This window comes from Dama dama, chromosome X (assembly GCF_033118175.1).
Source record: "Dama dama isolate Ldn47 chromosome X, ASM3311817v1, whole genome shotgun sequence".
Taxonomy (NCBI): domain Eukaryota; kingdom Metazoa; phylum Chordata; class Mammalia; order Artiodactyla; family Cervidae; genus Dama; species Dama dama.
In genome coordinates this window covers 60,662,231-60,687,469 of record NC_083714.1, presented here as the reverse complement: position 1 = coordinate 60,687,469, position 25,239 = coordinate 60,662,231, and the positions used below count along the sequence as shown (strand labels likewise).

Here is a 25,239-nt window from a genome sequence, read left to right as displayed (position 1 = left end):
TTGTCGCTCAGCTGAACGGAAGAGAGACATGATGTATCATTTGAGAGAGGGACCACCTATGAAACCCAGGTCTAGTCAGACTCCTATGTCAGTCGTCAAGCTCCCTTTGCTAACCTGGGACCGCATCCCTCCAGTGTCTTAAGGATTTGGTCCTCAGAGCTCCCCTTCGGGTGGCCGGTGGCGCGGCCCCCTACCATGGAGCCCGGAGTGCTGTGCGGCCCCTTTAAGAGTCCAGCTCCTCCCCGCTCCAGGGAAAGTTGCAGCTTTTTCCGCCTCCTGGGAGGGTGAGAAGGGCCGGCTGCTGGAGCGGGGCTGCGGTCTTCCCGGAGCGGGAGACCCTTCCTTGAATCCGGCACTGGGACGTCTCGCCCTCTCGTGGCACCTGTTGCAGGTGACAGGTAGGTCCATGGCCCACGACCGTCCCTCCGCACTCGGTCCGGGACGCCTCCTGGGCCCCCAGCCCCTTTTCACTGCCTCAGCGCCCCCATCCCCATCTAGGGGACCTGCGCTCTTCCCTCCCCCCTCCCGGCCTCCCAGTCTCGCCTTGTCCGGAGCTGACCCTCTGTCCCTTGTCCCCGTCCGCCTGGGCGGACCGCACCCCCACGCTTTAACTCCCGTCAGCTGGGCGGTCCCTTCCCCACCACTTTGCTTTCCCTTAGTCTCTCGGCCCTTTCCCCGGCCCATCCGTCGCCGCCAAGGGCTGTACCCCTCGGGGCTCTGCTTCCTCCAGTGTGGACGGCTTTTCCCGCCCTCGGGAGCCGGGGCCCCTCCCGGGAGCTGACCCTAGGGGCGGGAGTGGGGCAGAGCTTCTAGCGGGAACTGCGCCCTCCAAGGCGTAGAGTCACCTTTTCAGCGGTGTCTGGGCCCCGCATTGCTTCCGGACCTCGGCCCTCACGGCGTCCACTTCCCTGGCCTCCGCGGATCCACCGCAGGTAAAGGCTGGAGGCCGGTTGGCCCCTAGTCCTGCTTCAGTGAGCACCCTCTGCACTTGGGGCTGAGGGCTCTGGAGCTGAACCGCTTTATCTTGCCACCCTTAGGCTTTCCTGGTGGCTCAGCAGTAAAGAATCCGCCTGCCAATGCAGGATCCCTGGGTCGGGAAGATCCCCCGGAGAAGGGAATGGCAACCCACTCCAGTATTCTTGTCTGAGAAATCCCACGGACAGAGGAGCCTGATGGGCTACAATCCATGGGGTTGCACAAGAGTCTGACACGACTTAGCCACTAAAGGACAACTTACAGCGGTCAGCGAGATATGCTTCTGAAAGAGGGTCCTCAGAGCCCTCAGAAGAGACATAGAACGTTTCCATCTGTGATGGTTTGTAAAGGGGTAAAAAGATGTCCCTCCAACCCTTAACGTTGAGTTGAGTAAAAGATGGTTGGAATTTTGGGTGCTAAAATCATTGGGTTAGAATTTTGGCGACTGGAACAGGTGATGTTTCTCATTAACCAAACTTTTCTTCCTGAAGTATCCTGCCTGCTTCTCCAAGAATCAGAGGACCTAGCATTCCATAATACTGCTTTGGGCAGGGTTGATCCTAGACCTTGTACATTTGTGCCAGAAATTAGTCTTCAGTACACACTGTACCTCTTGGCTTCTTTTCTGCTTTCAGCTCCCCACCCCTCATAAGTCCATTAATTTTGAGGTGTTAATGGTCTTATGTGTTTACCTGATGGTCTGTGGAGAGAACAATGGTTAATGCAAAGAGTTGAGGCCCTAATGAAGTTTTTGGCTGTAGTTATAGTTGTTGGGTGTTTTTTTTTTTTTTTTTTTTGCATATGTTGGGAATTCTAATATTAAAAGACCACCAACTTGGCTTGTGAGACTTTTCCTGGCAGGGGATGAACATTTCTGATAGCACAATTTCAGGTGCCTCTCACTAGGTCAGAGCAGTGAAATGGAGTTTGGAGGCCTGTTCAGGGATAATTGGTCTGTGAGTGTATGTGACATTTCTGACTGATGCTTTCTGCGCTTTCCCCCTTAAAGCTGCTACTAATCAGGGTTGTTAGAATCCATTGAGCCAGGCACTGTGAGAAGTTCTTTATGTAATTACCTCACATAATCCTAATGATAACTGTATGTGTGAGGTACCACAATTATAAGCCTGAAGGCTCAGGCTTCTCTGGTGGCTCAGCAGTAAAGAATCTGCCTGCCAATGCAGGAGACACAGGTTCGATACCTGGGTCGGGAAGATTCTGGGGGGAAGGAAATGGCAACCCACTCTAGTATTCTTGCCTGGGAAATCCCATGGACAGAGGAGCCTGGCAGTCTAATAGTCCGTGGAATGGCAAAAGAGTCAGATATGACTTAGTGACTCAACAACAACATAATGAAAGGGGGACTCTGAGAGTTTAAGTACCTTGACTCAAATCACCCAACTGATGAGGGCCAGAGCTGGGCCATCTGACTGCAGCTGAGCTGTATTCTTCTCCCCTATTACACCAACTCTGCTGTCTTAGATTTTAGGAACACTAAATAGCTCACAAATGAGGACTAAGGGATGAAAAATTTCCCTTCCAAGCTGAAGCCTAAGTTTTGGTCCTTGATTCCACCTCAGAGGGACTGCAGAGACTTTGGAGCACTTACATCACTGGTGGCTCACCCATTTCACTTCCATTGTGGGAATGCTTGCCACATTGCCACTATAAGCACATCCCCCCACCCCACCCCGTGTACCCAGGTGAGTGAACCTCCAGGGCTGTCAGCTCAGAAGGAATTGTCCTGAAGTTAGAGAAGGTGACCCTTGATTCTAGGGATGTGTGCCTGGCTCAATTTTTTTCTTTTCCGCTAAGTAGGGGAGAAATGAGGGTGTGGAAAGTGGTAAGGATTTCCCAACAGCCACGCCAGAACATCTGAGCCTGAGTGTGGACTTGTTTTATCATGGAATGGATGGACTACCTTAGGGAAGAACAGTCCGTGAGAAAATTTCCCTCTTATCCCATCTCTGGGTCTTTGCTTAAATTACCTTTTTTTTCTCTCTCTTCTCTCTCTCTCTCTTTTTTTCCCTGAAGTGATAACTTTGTCACCCATACTCACTTCACTGCCATTAATTCCTATTCATCAAGATTTAGCTCTAAATTCACCTCCTTTGGGACAACCTTACTGAACACACAGTTCCTTCCACTAAGCAGAATTGCCAGTTATTCTGTGTCCTAAAACTCTTTGTTAACACCTCAGGAAAATCCCTTAAAACCTCTCTCTGTTGATTTTCCTGGAAAAGGAAATAACAACCCATGATAGTATTCTTGCCTGGAAAATCCCATGGACAGAGGAGCCTGGCGAGCTACAATCCATAGGGTCAAACCATGACTAAGTGACTGAGTATGTGCTGACCACAGTTGGTTTTCCGTCTCGAAGGTTGTAATCTAAGACAAGGTCTAGATCTTGGAGCTCCCTTTATTTTGAGCATAAGAGGTTAACAAATATTTGTACAAGGACCTGGGGATACCATCTCTTCAAGGGCCTGAGGCCAGGTGATGATGAGATTGAAGTACAGAAGACACCTTTTTTTTTCATTTATTTTTATTAGTTGGAGGCTAATTACTTTACAATATTGTAGTGGTTTTTGCCATACATTGACATGAATCAGCCATGGATTTACATGTATTCCCCATCCCGATCCCCCCTCCACCTCCCTCTCCACCCGATTCCTCTGGGTCTTCCCAGTGCACCAGGCCCGAGCACTTGTCTCATGCATCCAGCCTGGGCTGGTGATCTGTTTCACCCTAGATAATATACATGTTTCGATGCTGTTCTCTCTAAACATCCCACCCTCACCTTCTCCCACCAAGTCCAAAATTCTGTTCTGTACATCTGTGTCTCTTTTTCTGTTTTGCATATAGGGTTATCATTACCATCTTTCTAAATTCCATATATATGCATTAGTATACTGTATTGGTCTTTATCTTTCTGGCTTACTTCACTCTGTATAATGGGCTCCAGCTTCATCCATCTCATTAGAACTGATTCAAATGAATTCTTTTTAATGGCTGAGTAATATTCCATGGTGTATATGTACCACAGCTTCCTTATCCATTCATCTGCTGATGGGCATCTAGGTTGCTTCCATGTCCTGGCAATTATAAATAGTGCTGCGATGAACATTGGGATGCACGTGTCTCTTTCAGATCTGGTTTCCTCAGTGTGTATGCCCAGGAGTGGGATTGCTTGGTCATATGGCAGTTCTCATTCCAGTTTTTTAAGAAATCTCCACACTGTTCTCCATAGCGGCTGTATTAATTTGCATTCCCACCAACAGTGTAAGAGGGTTCCCTTTTCTCCACACCCTCTCTGGCATTTATTGCTTGTAGACTTTTGGATAGCAGCCATCCTGACTGGCGTGTAATGGTACCTCATTGTGGTTTTGATTTGCATTTCTCTGGTAATGAGTGATGTTAAGCATCTTTTCATGTGTTTGTTAGCCATCTGTATGTTTTCTTTGGAGAAATGTCTGTTTAGTTCTTTGGCCCATTTTTTGATTGGGTCGTTTATTTTTCTGGAATTGAGCTGCAGGAGTTGCTTGTATATTTTTGAGATTAATCCTTTGTCTGTTGCTTCATTTGCTATTATTTTCTCCCAATCTGAGGGCTGTCTTTTCACCTTGCTTATAGTTTCCTTTGTTGTGCAAAAGCTTTTAAGTTTCATTAGGTCCCATTTGTTTATTTTTGCTTTTATTTCCAATATTCTGGGAGGTGGGTCATAGAGGATCCTGCTGTGATTTATGTCGGAGAGTGTTTTGCCTATGTTCTCCTCTAGGAGTTTTATAGTTTCTGGTCTTACATTTAGGTCTTTAATCCATTTTGAGTTTATTTTTGTGTATGGTGTTAGAAAGTTTTCTAGTTTAATTCTTTTACAAGTGGTTGACCAGTTTTCCCAGCACCACTTGTTAAAGAGGTTGTGAAGACACCTTTTTGAGGCACTTGAATCTACAGCTAGGACTTTGCACTTAAATGTCACCTTAGTGAGGTCATCCCTAACCACCCTAATTAAACTTATTTAAATAAATTTTAAAGGTTTAAGTCCTTCCTTGAACATTTTGTTGATATATGCCCCTCCACTAACTTATTACTCTAATGTAATATTTTGTGTATTTTATTCATTTTTCTTTCTTGTTTTTCTTTTTCTTTTCTTGTTTTCTTTCTTATTCATTTTTCTTTTCTTCTCCTTCCATAGTGTAAGTTCTATGTGGGCAGAGATTGCTGTCTGTTTCATTCACCAGTGGACCCCAGCATCCATAACAGAGCCTGGCACATTGTAGGTGCTTGTTAATATTTGTTAAATGAATTAATGAATGACATCACCATTGTAGGAATTGGCACTCTTTTATGTTCTCCTGGACCAGAAACTGAAGTGTCCCCAGTCTGCCCCAGGCCCAGTTCTCACACAATTCTGCTTTGAGATTGCATGCCTGATGACAACTTTGACCTGCTTGGAAGTACTTCTTCTCTCTTTTTTTAAGGCATGAGTCTCTGGATGGAAACTTCTAAAATTTAAAGTGGAAATGTAAAGATGCTGTGTTTCTTGTGGTCCGCACTAGGAAGAGGGGTGTGACTTGTCAGATGTCTTAAGGCATTTATCCAGTGAGCTCAGTAAGAAGCTGGAGAAAGTTGCTGTGTGATAGGGAAGTGAACAGCTCAAAAGAATAAAAGATGCCTAACAAATTAAGCTTCTGGCCTCAAGTCACTCTTAGCCTTTGAGGCATGATGTGTTTATTGGATTATTAACTTTATGAAAAAGCCATTGCTGATTACTGCTTGTGTGGTACTTGACAAGTTTTATACTAGGAGAATTATACCATGTGAGGAAACCACTATGTAACAGGAAAGAAAAAAAGTACTGTTCTATTTAAATGTTTTGAAACATTCAGAAAAAAAAATAAGGCTAGAATCTTTCCAAAGACAGCCTGGAAGGAGTTGGGCTCTTGATACACTGGTAAATATGTGATTCTCCACCATTTAATGAATGATAACTTCCCTGAAACTGAAGTTTGTGCAGAATCTTATGCCCAACCTCTTCTACTCAATTTATCTCTTCAACTTCTCAATATAGTGGAGTGACCCAGGGCTCAGGCTTTTCTCTATCCAGAATCTTTCTAGAAGCATTCATCCAGCCCATTGGTTTTAAATACCATCTGTCGCTCCAAAATTTATGTCTCTATCCCAAGCCTTTCTTCTAAGCTGCAGCCTCATAGATCTAATGAGCTATTAAGCATTCCTACTTGGATATCAAATAGGCATCTCAAATATTACATGGCCAAAACAACACTCTTTAAAAATTTTTTTATTGACATATAGCTGATTTACAATGTTGTGTTAATTTTTGCTGTACAACAAAGTAATTCAGGTGTATATATATATAGTTATGTATACATGCATATATATATATATATATATATATATATATATGCGCGTGCACACACACACACACACACACACACACACACACACATTATTTTTTGCCCTGCCACACAGCTTACGGGGTCTTAGTTCCCAGACCACAGATTGAACCCATGCCCTTGGTATTGAAAGTGTGCAGTCCTAACCACTGGACCACCAGGGGATTCCCTATGCATTTTTTTAAACATTCTTTCCGCTATGGTTTATCATAGGATAATTGAATATAGTTCTCTGCTATATAGTAGGACCTTGTTGTTTATCTATCCTCTATATACTAGATTACATCGCTACTTCCAAACTCCCAATCCATCCCTTCCCCAACATCCTCCCTCTTGGCAGCCACCAGTCTGTTCTCTATGTCTCTTGAGTCTATTTCCAAAACAGGACTTGAGTCCTCTCAAATCCCTAGCTCCTTCCCTCAACCCTCCCCTGTCTCAGTAAAATGACACCATCATTCATTCAAACCAAGAACCTACAGTCACCCTTGATTCCTCTCATTCTCTCACCCCCTCCCTACACCCAATTCATCAGCAAATCCTGTCCACCATGTTATTATATTCTGCCACATCTCCATCTCCTCTGCCTATCTCCCTAGTCCAAGACACCACATACTGCAATAAGCATCTTTGCACAGTGCTCAATGATGTATGTAGAGCTAGGTCAACACACAGGTATTTCTGCTGGACAGCTTTCTAGTAGGATAATTGTTGGGTCAAAGGACATACACATTTAAAAAATGTGAATAGGCATCAGAAAAGTGGCATCCAAGAGGATTTACACTCTCACCGTTGAGAGTGCTTTTCCTCATTCCCTTGCTGAGGATGGACAGTCTTTTTAATTTTTGCCAATCTGACAATGAAAAATAGTATCTAACTGATTTAACTTTCATTTATCTGGTCACTAGTAAGGCTGAGTATCTTCATGTGTGTTAGCTACTTGTATTTTTCCTGAGACTTGCTCCTCAATATCCTTCCCACATTTCTCTTTTGGATTATATATTTCATTTATTTATAAGAACACTATTTTTAAGGGATATTTACCCATTGTCTGTTATACAGTGCAAGTCTTTTTTTCTCTTTAGTCTGCCATAGTCATAACTTTGTTCATGATGTGTACCCCTCTTGTAATCAGATAAAGCATACTATAAAACATTTAAAAACATGTTCATTAGATTTGGTAATTAGGATGTCAGTGATATATTAATGCAGCAGGAGGAGAGAGGCAGATTGTAGAGGATTGGGGGTAGCACTTAGAGGGACTGATAAGGAATATGGCATATGTTTGCAGAGGCTTGACTCTGATGGGAAGGAGTGTTTCCCATAGACAGTGGAGCACAGGGGAGAAGAGAATGTTAATTTTGTTTCTTTTTAAATGTAGGAGAGAGATGAACCCATTTCAGAGCTTGATTGATGCCAGGTTGATTGATTTGGAGGGTGCAGGAGGGTGGGGGCTTCAGCATGAAAGAGGTGAAAAGATGGGTCTTGGAGAAAGAGAGGTAGCTCTTCCATTGAGACAGGAGGGAATGAGAGCAGGATTGTTGGAGCTGTGGAGAAGAAATGAGCTGTGGAAGGACAGGATTTTGGAGGAGATCCCAACTGATGAGAGTGGTGATGGGTTGGAACAGCATTTGAGAAGGATGAATAGAGGAGCCCCTTAGTGGCAAATCATCCAGATTGCCACATCATAGTGAGCCCAGAGAGGCTTGGATAACTTGAATTTGTCTCCTTCCAAGTCACAGAACTCTGTATCTATTCTCTCCAGAAGTACTCATCAGCCCAGGTGTAGGAACAAAGTGGAGACTATCTAGTTTGGGGGATATTTCTCGGTGGCTGTGGCAGAAATATAAGAGGGTAGGAAATTGGTCAGTGCTGCCAGAATAGTTGAAGTGACGGACCACTGTGGCTTTCATATCTGTGTCTATCTAAACCTAACTTGATGTTTCACAATTCAGTAAGAGATGGAAAATTTCCTTGACTTCTGCACTGTTTCTTGTTTGTACCTCTGTCAACTCAGGCATAAGAATAGCTTTAGTGGGACTTCCCTGGTGGTCCAGTGGCTAAGACTCCTCATTCCCAATGCAAGGGGGTCCAGGTTCGATCCCTGATGAAGAAACTGGATCCCACATGCCACAACTAAGACCCAGAACAGCCAAATAAATAAATAAATGTTTTTTCTAATAGCTTTAGTTTTCAGTGTCTTTAAACTATTGCTTGTCACTTTTCAGAAAATATAGGTTTATTTGGGCTTCCCTGGTGGTTCAGTGTAAAGAATCTGCCTGCAGTGCAGGAGATGCAGGAGACTTGGGTTCGAACCCTGGATCAGAAAGACCCTCTGGAGGGCACAGCAACCCACTCCAGTATTCTTGCCTGGAGAACCCCATGGACAGAGGAGCCTGGTGGGCTATAGCCCATAGGGTCACAAAGCGTCAGACATGACTGAAGCAACTGAGCATGCATGCATGCATGGGTTTATTTACTCAGAGTCAACAATGTGCCAGTTTTTAGACTAAGTGCTTGAGATGGAGTATATAAGAAGGTAGATGATGCCCTTTTTTGGGAGTAGAACTTATTTCAATCAGGGAGTAAATTTTTTTTTGAGTAAATGTTTTAAAAAGGAACATATTTTATAATCAATGATTTAATTGCAATTGTGATAAGTTTGTATGAAGTTTGGTTTTTTATAAATCAAATTTAAATTTATTTATTTTAATTTTTATTGGAGTAGAGTTAAATTACTGTGTTAGTTTCTATTTTACAGCAAAGTGACTCAGTTATACATATATCTAGTTCTTTTAAGCTTCTTTTCCCATTGAGGTCATTACAGAGTATTGGGTAGAGTTCCCTATGCTATACAGTAGGTCCTTATTTGATCAAAACTGTTTTGCATTTGCTAACGAAGTGCGAGAGTACTTCTTACATCTTCCCTTTTAAAATTGAATATTGTCTTTAAAATTTTGCTTAATCGATAGGCAAACATAAAAAAGTCTTTATTACCAGTAAGAGTGAAACTTTTTTTTTACATCTATTGGTCATTTGGCCTTCTTCAAGAATTCATGCTCTTTATTTATTGTACACCTCCCTCTTATTATTTTTAGTAGATCTTTCTTTCCATGTTTAAAACCATTAGCTACCTTTCTCCCTCTCCTCCCTTATCTCTGGTACACTAAAATATACTTTACCCAGTTTCTCTGACCATTCCGTTTTGATTGCTTTAAACTTCTTTCTTGCCTGCTTTGGAAATGTTGGTGTGCTTAGGGATCTGACCACATTTTTATTACTTGACCCAATAAAAGATAACATAAAGATTCCATTCTCCTCTCCATATCCTATTTTCCACAGGTAACAATATTAAATTCATATCCTCTTTCAGACATTTTCCATGCCCATATGAAATATTTCTCTCCTCCCTCCCATTCATCTATTCATCCATCCTGTCTGCAGTTATATGTTACAAAATACAAATGGAATTAGCATACCTATGTTCTGGAATGTATTTTTTACTTAACATTTGTGGCATGCTTTCAGGGTTAGTATATGTAGAACTAGCTCTCTCTCTGTCTCTTTTCTTGGCTGCACTGTGTGTCATGTGGGTTCTTAGTTCTTTGACCAGGGATGGAACCCTTGCCCCCTGTAGTGGAAGCATGGAATCTTAACCACTGGGCCATCAGGGAAGTCCCTTATCTCTTTCTTTTTAACAGTGAGATTGCATTCCATTATATGTATGTGCCATAGTTTATTTAATCAGTTTCGTATTGATGTTTAAATTATATAATTTTTTTGCTGTTTTAAACACTGAGCATTCTTATGATATATATTTGTGCATATACTTGAATATCAGGAGGATAAGTTTTTCAAGATGGAATGGCTCCATTAAAAAATAGTCAGTGTTGCTAACGATTCAGAGATGTCTAGGATAATAAAAACTGACTACTATCCATTGGATTTAGGAGGTTGTTGGTGACCTTAGAGCAATTTCAGGAGAGTGGGGGGTGGAATGCTAGACTTTGATGGGTTGGGAAATATTTGGGGATATGAGGAAGTGGAGGCAGTGGATATGGACAATTCCTTAGATAAATATGTCTCTGAAGAGGAAAGAAAGGGTGGTAGTAGGGGAAGAATTGAAATCCAGAGAAGTTTTTTCCTTTTTCTTTTTAATTTAGGAAGACTTAAATGTCTTTAAAGGCTGATGGAAAGAGATAATTGATAGAGCAAAGTCCTTACCAAGTAAAGTCCTTATGCCAGATGGGAGAGGATCCCAGAAAGGAATGGAGAGATTACCCTTAAACAAGAGGAAGGACATTACAGTTTTGAAGGAAAAAAAGTGAATAGATATAGTTAACAATAAGTTTATAGATTTGGTGGCAGGAGCTTGTCTGAAGGTGTTTATTTTTCCCTATGATGGAAGAGGAAAGGTAATCCTTTTAGAGCAAGGGGTTGAAGTGGAGCAGGGTTTGGGATGGAGTATTGAGGTGCTTGTGGAAAGTTTGAAATACTGTGATGAACAGGAGAGCAAGCTAGGACCACAGAAGCATAGCTGGAGTGTCAGGCAGTGTTGAAGTGAGCTTGGCAACCAAGAATTCATATTGATCATAATCCACCATACTGTGATTTTTTTTTTCTCTAGCAGATCTCAGTAGTCCCAGTGCAGCATAAAGCACAACAGTTGGGCTCTTCCAGGGTTGCATTTTTATTAGATATTTGCAATGAAAATGGGTTATTGAGGATGATGACAAGAGTGCAGTTGAAACAATAGAATCCAAACTGTCTAGGAAAAGAAGTGAAGACAGGAAGGAGCTGACATAGTGGAAGTGAAAGGTCTCTGAGTACTACCTCCCCACCATGAGGTCTGAGAACTGGTGTAGGGCTGGGAGAGGTCATTGAATGAACAGGCCAGAAGGACAGGCAGCTGTAGCTAGAGTAGGGTATTTGAATTAATGATATCAAATGTAGAGAAGTCCTGGGTGATAAACTTTTGGGTGTGGCTAAATATGATCTATGGTATTTTTAATGCCAGCTCAGTCATTCAACAAACATTTATTGTGTGCATATTATGTACCAGACAGCACTCTTGGCACTGAAAGGCACAGAGATGAACAAAACAAAATCCCCTCTCTCATACAGTTAATTATCTAGTGAGGGAGAATATTCATTTTTATAAAGTAAAGGGCACTCTCATTGATATGCTGATTACTGATTGTGTAGTTCTGTTTAGAAATAATAGTAATACCAAGGCCAAATGTTTATGTATGTGGGGCTAGGAAAGTCCATCTAGGCATAGTGCCTTGCTTTATTGTAAATTACATTAACTGAATAATGAAAATTAAATTATCTTCCCCCCTTGGAACTTTTAAAGGTACTTTATTTGCTCTGTCACAATTGAAGATAAATATATACACATGAAATTTGAATATTTTGGCAGTTTTAATTTTTTTATACTTTAGTAGTTTTTTAGTATTTTTTCTAATATTAGGATATTGCTTCTAGCTGTTGACCAGATGTTGATAATACATGTACTAATCTTGTTCTAGGGATTTGATGTAATGTGTAATTATGATTAAGTGGTTTAGGAGGCAAAGAGAGCTTGTATGTTAATATTGTATTTTTATTTTATATTCTCCAATTTATACCTACTCTTCTGCTTATATATACTCATATATACATTATTAATTTTATATTTGAAGGAAATTAGCATTTATTTTATGTCTTATAGGCCTTAAATAACACCTTAAAATTGTCTGCCACATATATAGTTCAATTCAAGTTCGACTACAGGTTATTTCATTGTGTTTAAAGTTTCTGTGGCCATGGCTAGATCACAGCATCCCTAAAATTAAAAAAGAAACCAAATGCATGAAATCACAGCTATGTGTGAACATGGGTTGGATTAGTCATGAACCATCATGATTTCTCATTTAAGGGGACTTCGTGGGTGATTTTTAGGTGATGTGTCCTGCAAGAAAGAATCAGATGCTAGCTAGAGTTCAGTTTAGAAATCCCCACCATCTCTGACCCAAGCATGAGAAGAGGGTCTTCCCTGAGGGGCATGCTGGTTTATCAAAGCTGGTTGACTGAGGAAAGATAATGGAGTTTCACACCGTGATGGTGATAAAGCTTATTGAAAAATGACGTGTCGACTCTCTCTAAACTTAAAAAGTGTTTTATGTGTATAAATGACCTGGGTTTTAAAGCATTCTGTTCTTTTTCGTGTGTGCTCAGTCATGTCTGACTCTTTGTGACCCTTTGGACTGTAGCCCGCCAGACTCCTCTGTCCATGGAATTTTCCAGGCAAGATTACTGTATGTGTAGATTTGCTCCATTGGTGGTCTTGTGGGGGTCTGGACTCTAGCTGACCACTGGGAAGCCTCAGTTGCCCTTTTGTTTTGGAGCCTTGATTTTTACTCTATTTTGTCTCTGCTCTTGCTTTTCTACTTTGTGATACTGTTTTTTAAATTTCTGCTATCTTGTTCTATATATCTTTATATTCCCTGGTGGCTCAGATGGTAAAGCATCTGCCTGCAATGCGGGAGACCTAGGTTCAATCTCTGGGTCGGGAAGATCTTCTGGAGAAGGAAATGGCAACCCACTCCAGTACTCTTGCCTGGAAAATTCCATGGACAGAGGAGGAGCATGGTAGGCTACAGTCCATGGGGTCGCGAAGAGTCAGACACGGCTGAGCGACTTCACTCACTTCACTATGTATCTTTATGAGTCACTTTAAATGCAGTCTGGGACAGTGTATAAATATCTTTTAAACTTATCATTTCTAATTATTAACATTTGCATAATGTTTATGCTTGTCAGCTACTTCCCTGCAGAGAGGTATGGTGATTTTCTATCTGGGCAAGAATGCTGATTTGATTTCTCAAATTTCATAGTAAGCTGTCAAAACTGCAATTTGCTCATATATTTTCTAAAGCATATGGTTAATAATAATAAAATTAAACAGCTACCAAAATTGAATGCTTATTCTAGACCAGGCACTATGCTGTGCCCTTTACTCGTGAATGTACTTGAATCCTCATAGCTTTAAGTGGCTCTTATTATTAATCACTTTTTGTAGATGGGGAAACAGATTCAGGGAGGTTGAATAACTGGCCCAAGGTTACACAGCTAAAAAGTAGTGAAGCTATGATTTGAACCGAGCTCCAGATCCAGTCCTTGTAGGTACTTTTCTATGCCATACTGCTTTTAATTAGAAATCTAGCAAATCGGAACTCCAAGTCCTAGTAGAAGTGGCTGTTCTGTGTTACAGAACATTCACAGGTCTGGCAGATTTTACCTCAGTGTTAAATCTTCAGTATGGCCCCTTTCCATCTCTTCTATCACTGCCCTCTACTTTGGGCTCTCATTGTCTTCCCCCTGGGTTTATACTAGATCCTCCTCAAATCTATATTCTGCAAAACTGTCAGAGTGATCTAATGAGTCCTTGCCTTCCTGAAAAGTCTTCAGTCGTTCTCATTGTCCAAGGCTAATTATCCATGTCTCTGAGCATAGCATATCAAGCTCCTCCTTGGATCCCCATTTGCCTCTTCCACATCCTTCCTTACAACTTGCTGTACAATATCACTGCACTTCTTGCCTGTACCACATTGCTTTGTGCCTCTATGCTTATGTTTTTGCTTTTGTAAATGCTGTGCCCTCTACCTCATTAACCATCTGGTAGATATTTACAACCATTTCATGTGCTGCTGCTGTTTCATTCTAGTTCCCTTCCTCCAAGCTGGAATAGGTGCCCCAACTTGGCATTCTCATAATACCCTGTGTGTATATTTCTTTGATTACCATGTTCTTTTATGACTGTAAGTATTTCCTTCGATAGACTGTGTGTTCTTTGTGGGCAGATACTCTGCATTGTTTTGTGAGCACAGCACTTAGCACATAGTTGGCCTTCCTAACTAGTTAGCAGTTCTTTAAACAGTGCAGAATACAGAGCTCCAGGTCAGGGAAAAAGTAGAATTTCGAAGGCCTAAAACCACACAGACATTCAGAGATAACTACCAGTACAGGAGAGGGAGATCTCACAGAATAATCTTTGGGGCCAGATACATTTACATCATTTAATCTAGGAGCCAGAAGGGACTTCAGGGGATGAGAGTGGGAGTCTGTATCCAAGAAAAATTGGAAAGATCTGAGAATCTAGACTTAGCACCTTTGCAATTTGAATCTACCTTAAATTTATCTGAGCAACCTTGACTAGATATAGAAGACAAACACATTATTAAATGTTTAATAAACATTTAGATTTCTTTTCTTTTTTTTTTTTTCTTTTTTTCTTTTTTAATTTTTATTATTATTATTTTTTTTTCCCAGTGGGTTTTGTCATACATTGATATGAATCAGCCATGGACATTTAGATTTCTTTTCTTGGACAGACATCACCTTAAAATTGAAAGGGACGATTGATAAAATAATCAACACAGTGTCCTAATGTAAAACTTTTTGTTGACTGTAAGCAATGTTGCATGTCACTCAGCTGTTACCAACCAAGAGGATGTTCTCAATTGGTGCCTTTGTGTATAGATGGCTGGATCCAAACAAGGGGATTTAGGGAAGCCCTGCATCCCTGGGAACTTTCTTTTCTACATGGAGTCTTTTTTGGGGGGCGAGGGTGAGTTTGGCAGGCTCACCACATAACATGCTTTGGCTTCATTTCTCCATGCTCTAAAATCCTCTCTCTTTTATCTTTAGATTTTAAAATAGTTAGTTCTTTTCCTCCAAAGTGGGCTGGATTTTGCTAGGTATGCTTCACTCATGTTTTGGAAACCCGCACACATAATAGGTATTAATTCTGACTGTGCTAGGTTGGTCTGCTTCAGGTACGGTAATTGCCTTCATCACAATTAGCTAATAGAGTCCACTGCGGAATGTACCTTATGGCAGCATGAACTTCATTCATTAAACTACCCTACTTGCGTCTGGGCAACTGCATTATAGTCATCAGAATGATTTGTTCTTTCCTAATTAACATATAACTATATGTAAGTAGAATCATGATAATACATGGCAATTAGTAGGAATTGTTTCTCTTCACCCTCCTTTAAGCAAATTGTTTCCCAACTTTTTGATCACTCTCCCTTACCAGCAAAATTTTTAATCACCTCTAATATACTCAAGGGCTTCCCTGGTGTCTCAGTGGTAAAGAATCTGTCTGCCAAGGAGGAGACCTGAGTTCAATCCCTGGATGGAGAAGATTCCCTGGAAAAAGAAATGGCAACCCACTCCAGTATTCCTGCCTGGGAAATCTGAAGGACAGAGGAGCCTGGTGGGCTACAGTCCATGGGGTCACAAGAGTTGGACATGACTTAGCAACTACACAACAACAACAAATACACATAAATTTATTTACAAACTATATATTTCACACTGTCCCAATATTTTATAAGGCATTTACAAAAATAAAGAAGGGTATGAGATGAAACAAACCCTCTTTAAGATTAATTTTAATATTTATTAATAGTGTAACAACCGTTGCTGTTTGAGAGCAGTGACACTGTGGTGCTTCATTTGAACAAAATCTTGGTTTATGATACAGCTACCTGAAGGTCTGATTCTAAGTTGTTTATCTTAATACTTGATTTTAAAAAAAAAAAATATTTTTGGTTGTGTTGGGTGTTTGTTGCCACGCAGGCTCTTTCTCTAGTTGCATCAAGTGGGGCTACTGTTCGTTGCGATCCATGGCTTCTCATTGAGGTAGCTTCTCTTGTTGCGGAGCACAGGCTCTAGGTCGCCTGATCTTCAGTAGCTGCAGAATTTGGGCTTAGTTGCTGCACAGCATGTGGAATCTTCCCGGATCAGGTGTCAAACCCATGTCTCCTGCATTGGCAAGCAGATTCTTTACCACTGAGCCACCAGGGAAGCCCCTATACTTGAGTTTAATGACTGTTGTAGCTGAGAAAGGATACCTCACAAAACATATAAATCTAAAAATTAAAAAGTGCATTGTTGGATGCACTTACTAAATAACAGTATAAATATTAATTTCAGGAAACAGTTATACAAATGTTTTGTTGTTGTTCCATCTTCTCAGCTCTCAGAATGCTGTCTTTTCGTCTTTTTAACATATGGTTCAGTGCTCATGGAATATCTTCATTTGGAAGGCTAGAAGATGAAATACATCTTTTAGGTAATAATTAAATAATAATAGAAAAAAATTTCAAATCTACTCTGTATTCTTTATAAAAGCCCCTTTGATAAAAAAATATTTTACTGTTTGAATGCATTTAAAGTCTCCTACTGCCTTAGAGGTATTTTGGGAGTATAAAGGTGCTGGTTACAAAACGTTTAGTTACATTTAACCTTTAAACTTTATTTATTTATTTTACATTTAACCTTTAAACTTTAAAAAGTACATTTTTGAGTCATCATTTACGTACAATAAGCTGTGCATATTTAAAGTATGCAATTTAATAAAATTTGACATCTCTGTATATCCATGAAACCATTACCAAAATCAAGAAAGTAATCATATCTATTACCTTCAGAAATTTTCCTTTTGCTATTTTGTAATCCTTTCTTGGAGGAACCTGGTGGGCTACAGTCCATAGGGTCATAAGAGTTGGATACTGCTTAGTGACTAAACAAACCACACCAATCATTCCTTCCTGTTCATCTCTGTATTATATCTCTGTTTTCTCACAACCGCTGATCTGTTTTCTGTCACTATACATTATTTTTCATTTTCTACCAGTTTTATATAAATGAAATAATGTACTACTGTGTGTTCTTTTTTGTCTGATTTTTTTCAGTCAACCTAATTAGTTTGCCATTCATCCATATTGCTGTGTGTGTGTCAGTAGTTCAGTGTGTTCTATTGTTGAGCAATGTTCCATTATGTGGATATACCTCAAGTAAGAAAAATCCATTCACCTTTTCATGGGCATTTGGGTTGTTTCCAGTTTTTGGCTATTATGAATAATGCTGTTATTATCATTCACATGCAAGTCTTTGCATGGACATATGTTCTTGCTTTTCTTGGGTTAATACCTAGAAGTGGAAAGTCTGGGTCATATGGGAGATATATGTTTAACTTTTTGAGAAACTACTAAAATGTTTTCCAGCATGGTTGCATCATTTTATTAATACATTCCCACTGCAGTGTGTGAGAGTTCCAGTTGCTTCAAATTTTGGCCAACATTTGTTACATTTTTAGTTTTAGTCATTCTAATGAGTAGTGGCATTTTGTTGTGATTTTAGTTTGCATCTCACTAAGAATTAATGATGTTGAACATCTTTTCAGATGCTTATTTGCTATTTATATGTCTTTGGTGATACATTTGCCTAAATTTTTGGTTCGTTTAAAAGGTTTAGAGTTTTTTTGTCTCAAAAATCTTTATTTAAATAAAGATAAACATTAACACACAGAAAGCATTGATTTTTCTTGGCTCTTGTGTCCCAATCCTGTGTTTCTTTTTTTTGGTAGGGGTGATTAGCAAGAACTACTTTTTGTTTTTTTTTTTTTTAATTGGCGTATAATTGCTTTACAATGTTGTGTTAGTTTCTGCTGTACAACAGCATGAATCAGCTATAAGTATACATATATAGCCTCCCACTGGAGCCTCCCATCCCTCTAGGTCCTCACAGAGCACCAAGCTGAGCTCCCTGTGCTATACAGAAACCTCACACTAGCTATCTATTTTACACAGGGTAGTGTATATGTGTCAATACTACTCTCTCAATTTGTCTCATCCTCTTACCCCACACCATGTCTGTTCTCTACATCTACATCTCTATTCCTGCCCTGCAAATAGGTTCATCAGTACTGTTTTCTAGATTCCATATATATGCATTAATATATGATATTTGTTTTACCCTTTATGACTAACTTCACTCTGTATGGCAGATGATAAGTTCATCCATATCATTACAAATGACACATTTCATTCCTTTTCATGACTGAGTAATATTCTATTGTATATACATACCACTTCTTTATCCGTTCATCTGTTGTTGGACATCTAGGCTGCTTTCATGTCCTGGCTATTATAAATAGTGCTGCCATGAACATTAGGGTACATGTTTCTTTTTGAATTATGGTTTTTTCAGGGTGTATTCCCAGTAGTGGGATTGCTGGGTCATATGATGGTTTTAATTTTAGTTTTTTAAGGAACCTCCACACTGTTCTCCACAGTGGTTATATCAATTTACATTTCTACCAACAGTACAAGAGGGTACCTTCTTCTCCACAGCCTCTCCAGCATTTATTGTTTATAGATTTTTTGATGATGGCCGTTCTGACTGGTATGAGGTGATACCGCGTTGTAGAGTGCAGAGTTTTGAGAGTACCTTACATGTTCTGGATACAAGTCATTATCAGATATACTGTTTACAAATATTTTCTTCCAGTATATATAGTTTTTTTTTAAATTTTCTTATTAGCATTTTTCAAAGAGCAGAGTTTTTAGTTTATGGTTTAGCAAGTTCTGGATCACATTTTAGGTATTATATCTAAGAAATCTCTGCTTTTTTTGTATATGTCTACCCAGTTTACTCAGCACCATTTGTTGAAAAGACTGTCACTTCTCCACTGAATTCCCTTGCATATTTTTTTTAAAATTATTTTTGACTGTGCTGGGTCTTCATTGTTGCATGCAGGCTTTCTCTAGTTGCGGTGAGTGAGGCCTACTCTTCGTTGCTGTGTGCAGGCTTCTCATTGTGGTGGCTGCTCTTATTGTGGTGCACAAGTTCTAGCCAGGTGGGCTTTAGTAATTTTGGTGCTTTGGCTAAGTAGTTGTAGTACATGGGCCTAGTTGCTCCACAGCATGTGGGATCTTCCTGGACTAGGGATTGAACCCATGTCCCCTGCATTGGTAGGCAAATTCTTAACCACTGGATTACCAAGGAAGCCCCTCCCTTACATCTTTATCAGAAATTAAGGGACTATAAACATAAGGATTTATTTCTAGACTCTGTTCTCTTCCAGTGTCTACCTGTATGCTACTAAAACACTCCCTTAATTACTGTAGATTTATAATAAGTCTTGAAAACAGATTGTATAACTCTTCTAATTTGGTTCTGTGTATGTCTTGAACTTCACAATATGTTTTATAAATTGTTTTGCTTTAAGGAGTCAATTATATTTTTAAAGGTAACAAATAAGAAAATAATATTTTTTACCTGCATATTTTGGAGTAGGAAATGGCAACCCACTGCAGTATTCTTGCCTGGAAAATTCCATGGGCAGAGGAGCCTGGTGGGCTACAGTCCATGGGATTGCAAAGAGTCGGACACAACTGAGTGACTAACACACACACACACCCACATATTTACTATAGCATATGTTCTTCATTACTTTTTATAGATCCATATTTCTGTTACTTCTATCTGGTATTAGTTACTTCTGCCTGAAGGACTTCCTTTAACATTTTTTTTATAGTTGCAAATCTGATTGTGATTAATTCTTTAAATTTTTGCATTTTAAAAAAAGGTCTTTATTTCACCTGATTTTGAATGACATTTCACTGGGTTTAGAATTTTAGGTTGGCAGATATTTTCCTTTCAGTGTTTTAGAGATGTTCCACTGTCTTCTCGTTTGCATTGTTTCCAATGGTAAATTTACTTTCATCATTATCTTTATTCTTCTGAGTATGGTATGTTGTTTCTCTCCTGCCTCCTACCTGCTGGCTGCTCTTAAGAATTTCTCATTACCATCTTTCTAAATTCCATATATATGTGTTAGTATACAGTATTGGTGTTTATCTTTCTGGCTTACTTCACTCTGTATAATGGGCTCCAGTTTCATCCATCTCATTAGAACTGATTCAAATGAATTCTTTTTAATGGCTGAGTAATATTCCATGGTGTATATGTACCACAGCTTCCTTATCCATTCATCTGCTGATGGGCATCAGGTTGCTTCCATGTCCTGGCTATTATAAACAGTGCTCTGATGAACATTGGGGTGCACGTGACTCTTTCAGATCTGGTTTCCTCAGTGTGTACGATAACCCTATATGCAAAACAGAAAAAGAGACACAGATGTACAGAACAGAATTTTGGACTCTGTGGGAGAAGGCGAGGGTGGGATGTTTAGAGAGAACAGCATCGAAACATGTATATTATCTAGGGTGAAACAGATCACCAGCCCAGGCTGGATGCATGAGACAAGTGCTCGGGCCTGGTGCACTGGGAAGACCCAGAGGAATCGGGTGGAGAGGGAGGTGGGAGGGGGTATCGGGATGGGGAATACATGTAAATCCATGGCTGATTCATGTCAATGTATGACAAAAACCACTACAATATTGTAAAGTAATTAGCCTCCAACTAATAAAAATAAATGGAAAAAAAAGAATTTCTCATTATCTCTGATTTTTAAAAATTTGACTATGCTGTCCCATGTGGTGCAGTTTTCTTTCTGCTTCTTATGAAATTCATTGAGCTTCTTGGATCTGTGAATTTGTACTGTTCGTCAAATTTTAGGAAAAACTTGAGCCAGTATTTTTTCAAATATTTTTTCAGTGCCCCAATTTCTTTTGGTGACTCCATTGACATGCATATTAGGCAGCTGGAAGTTGTTCCACTGCTCATTAATGTTCTGTTTTCTTCCATGTTTTTTCTGTTTCATTTGAATAGTTGCTATTGCTGTCAACTTCAGTAATCTTTTCTATTACAATGTGTAATCTGCTATTAATCCAATTCTGTGTATTTTTCATCTGACATTTTTTTCATTAATTTATTTTAATTGGAGGCTAATTACTTTACAATATTGTGGTGGGTTTTGCCATACATCAACATGAAGACATTGTTTTTTGTCTCTAGGTTTGATTTGAGTCTTTTTAAAAACACCTTTCATGTCTTTATTTAGCTTTTTAAAATATGGAATACAGTTGCAGTAACTTTTAATAACTTTGCTAATTCTAACATTTGTGTCCATTCTTTGTCAGCTTTTGATTAATTTTTCCCCTTATCATGGACTGTATTTTCTTGCTTTTTTGCCTGCCTATTTATTTTTTATTGGGTACTAGATGTTGTAAATTTTACCTTGTTGGGTGCTGATATTTTTATATTAGTACAGATATGCTTGAGCTCTGTTCTTGGATGCACTTGAGTTACTTGAAGCAGATTAATTCTTTCAGGCTCTTCTGTTTAGATTTGTTAGGCAGTGCACAATCTAGGATTAATTATTTCCCATTATGTAGGCAAGACCCTTCTGAGTACTCTGCCCAGTGCCCTGTGAATCATGAAGTTTTCCAGTTTGACTGGTGGAACAGGCACTATTTCTGGTCATGTTTGAGTGACAGGCACTGTTCTTTTGAATCCCTTCAGCTAGGGTTCTTTCTCTGGCCTAGTGTAATTTCCTCACAGGCATGCCACTTGTTGACCAGTCCTTTGCTGAATATATGAGGGAGATCCTCTGTATACCCTCTGCACTTCTCTCTGTGTGACTCTCTCAGATACTCTGTCTGTCCTGTGAACTCCAGCCAGACTCTCTGTCACCACAACTCAGGGAGTTCACTGGGCCCTGCCTGTATTTGTCCTCCCTGCACCATGGCCTGGAAATTCTCTGAAGACAATGAACCTGGAAAGTCAGAGGGCTCACCCTGTTTGCTTCCTGTCTCCCAGGGATCACAGTCCTCCATTGCCTGATACTCATTGTCTTCAAAATTACCATTGTTTTATATATTTTATTCATTTGGGGAGGTGGAGGGGGTCCAGGCAGGGTAAAAATCCATTCTTGGCCAGAAATAGAAGGCCACTGACATTTTATAATCCCCAATTTTCATGAGCAATTATAATTTGTAGCCCCATTTCAGTTCTAATTTTTCAAAAAATATATACATCATCATGTTTCTTGACATAGCTATATCAGTTCTAAATATGTGTTCAAAAGTATACAGAATGACATGCAGCAATGCAAATCTTTCTATATCACTCATCAGTTTCTCTGTGAAACATACTATCATTTGCTTAATGATAGCAGTTTAATTCAGGATTTCTTGGTTAAGTTAATGTCCTTTGAAAGACACTGGTTCACTTTTTCATTTTCAGTGAGTTATAAACTTTACCAAAATTGTCCATTGCTCTTGGCCCAAACAGCAAAATGCTTTTGTCATATCACTTAAGTGGGACATGACTGATGATGGAATAGGATTTATATGCAAAACCACCACATAATTATTACCCATAGGTTTAGAGGAATAATTTAATGCTGGTTCAGTCTTTTTGCCCTTAAGCATGGGTCAATTTTCCTGGAATTCTCTGTCATCTCTAAAGTTGTCAGCATAGTTTCTCACTGAAAAAAAGGCCTGAAACTTTAAATTTAAATGCAGTTTAACTCACAATTCATCTGTATTCTTTAATAGAAAATCAATGTCACTTTGTAAGACCCAGTTACATCTTAAAGAACAAATGCACATATAAAAACTGACAAAAATAAGAATAGCTAAGCCTTAGAGTTTAGCACTCTCTCTGTTCACATTACTTTAAACACTGCATATTTTAAAAACTCATGAAGCTTTATTATAAACCCAAGACAGTAGGTACCATTTTCTTCCTTTTACCAGTGAAGAATTTGGGAGCTTCCCAGGTAAAGAACCTGCCTGCCAGTGCAGGAGACATAAGAGACATGAGGTCGATCCCTGGGTTGGGAAGACCCCCTGGAGGAGGGCATGACAACCCACTCCAGTATTCTTGCCTAGAGAATCCCATGGACAGAGGAGCCTGGAGGGCTACATTCCATAGGTTCACACAGAGTCGGACACAACTGAAGCGACTTAGCACGCATGCACAGTTTTCTTCCTTTGACCAATGAAGAAATTGAAGCCCTGAGAAGTTTAGTAGCTTACCCAAGGTCACACAGATAGTCATTAATGAACTTGGGATTCATATTCAGGCAGTTGGGGTCCAAAGGCCATGTTTTTGGCCTGACACCAGACTGCCTCAGGAATATGAAAACACTTTGCTCTCAGGTCTAGTGCCACTCTTTAGTTTCTGTGAGTTTAAATTTAAGCATATAAATACAAATAGATTTCTGGGTGAAGACATTCAGCAAAGTTTATTGATCTCATATAGTGTATCAGACACCATGCCAAGTAAGTTCTTGGGGGTACTAAGTCCAGATACAGTGCTTACCTTCAAGAAGGCCACATCTGGTAGAAGTTTCTAGTTTGAGAATAAGTATTACCATCTTCCCATTTACATGTGCCATGTGCATTGCATGTTTGAGAGAGGGAGGGGTACCGATGTGCCCAACAAATTAAACACAAAAATATCTGTTTTATTTGCTGGCCACTACACGGACATTATTTGATGTTTTTCTAATTCACATCAGTTTCTGTTTTGGGAATACCACTAAGATTTTAAATCAAGCACTGTTCTTACAAGGAATTCTATGTCTTTGATGGTCTTTTTTTATATTTTTGTCATTGCCCAAGATCATATAACTAATAAAAAAATCTCTGCTCTATTTAGCTGGTCTTCAGAATTTAAGACAATTCAAGAGAGCTCTCCCACCCCTTCTTGAAAAATAGCTCTGTTAGCGTTGGGTTAATGTTCTCTTAATCTACAGGAATAGGGTATAAAGTAGATATATCTCTTTGGATAAATAATTCTTCATATGTTCATTATACCAAGATTATTGTGTTGTTTGTTTACACACACATACTAAGTTTTTATCTGCTGTGCTATCAGTAATTGAGAGATGTATATTAACCTCCCATTTAAAAAAACTAATTTATTTATTTTAATTGGAGGCTAATTACAATATTGTGGTTAACTTCCCATTTTGATGGTAGATTTTTCAGTTCCCTCTTGCTTCCTGGTAGCTCAGTGGTAAAGAATCTGCCTGCCAATGCAGGAGACATGGGTTCAATCCCTGGATTCAGAAGACCCCCCAGAGAAAGAAATGGCAATCCACTCCAGTATTCTTACCTGGAAAATCCCATGGACAGAGAAACCTGGCAGGCTACAGTCCATGGGGTTGCAAAAAAGTCAGACATGACTTAATGACTAAACAACAACAGCAACTTGATTTGTAGGTATTTGCATTACAATATTTTCCTGAATTTTGAGTAATAAGTATTTGTAATTTTATAACTCAATGAACCATCTTTCCTAAAATATCTTCTTGTGGGCAGGAAGCCCATAAGGCGTTTCATCTGAGTCTTGACACCCCACGACTAACGTGGAACAAACTGTCCATCAGAGCTCGGGTTTGGACACTCATATTGTCTGAGCTATGGTTCTTTTCAGTGGATAGTCCTTACACTTTTGACTGGATAGTGTTAGTTGCTCAGTTGTGTTTGACTCTTTTTGACTCTGTGCACTGTAGCCACCAGTATACCTGTAATTGAATTTCAGTGAAGGACTAAAGTTTTCTTGTGCTTTGGTCTCTCCTTTAAATCCTAGTACTGTGTTTGTCAATTGGGAGGAAATGAAAGGTCACAGGTTTTCTGTGATGCAAATCTATCTGGCTTTCTTATTTGTGCCTCAGTATTTTTTTGAATTATATTTTTCAAAATGTGATAGGCCATCTGCCATAAAAATATATCACTTAAGTCATTGCATATAAAAGCATTTTTTAATGCCTTGTTTTCATTTATGAATTTCTAGGAAACATTCTACCCTATGGTATGGGCATGGTGGTGGTGGTGAGGCAGGGAGCAGGTTTCTTCTTTAAGATGTTAATGATAGGTCTAGTATAATTATGAAATTATGATTTCTTCTTTGGCATATGAGTTATTAAGTAGTATCTTTAAATTTCCAAAAAGTATCAGGATTAAAGATTATCTTTTGTTGTTGACTTCATATTTAATTTCCTTGAGGTCAGAGATTATGGTCTGTATGAGAATGGGTTTCTTTGAAATCTACTGAGACTTGCATTATAACCTGGTACACGATCATTTGGTGGGGT

At 39.5% G+C, this 25,239-nt stretch overlaps 1 protein-coding gene across 1 annotated transcript in view; it reads left to right on the top strand.

Annotated features, from left to right (window-relative positions):
* Positions 1 to 271: 271 nt before the first annotated feature.
* The window catches only part of SYTL4 (synaptotagmin like 4), a 70,806-nt gene continuing 45,838 nt past the window's right edge, over positions 272 to 25,239 (top strand). The window contains exon 1 of the mRNA XM_061136259.1: positions 272 to 398. The gene's annotated coding sequence lies outside the window, so the exon portion shown is untranslated. The remainder of the gene's footprint in view (positions 399 to 25,239) is intronic.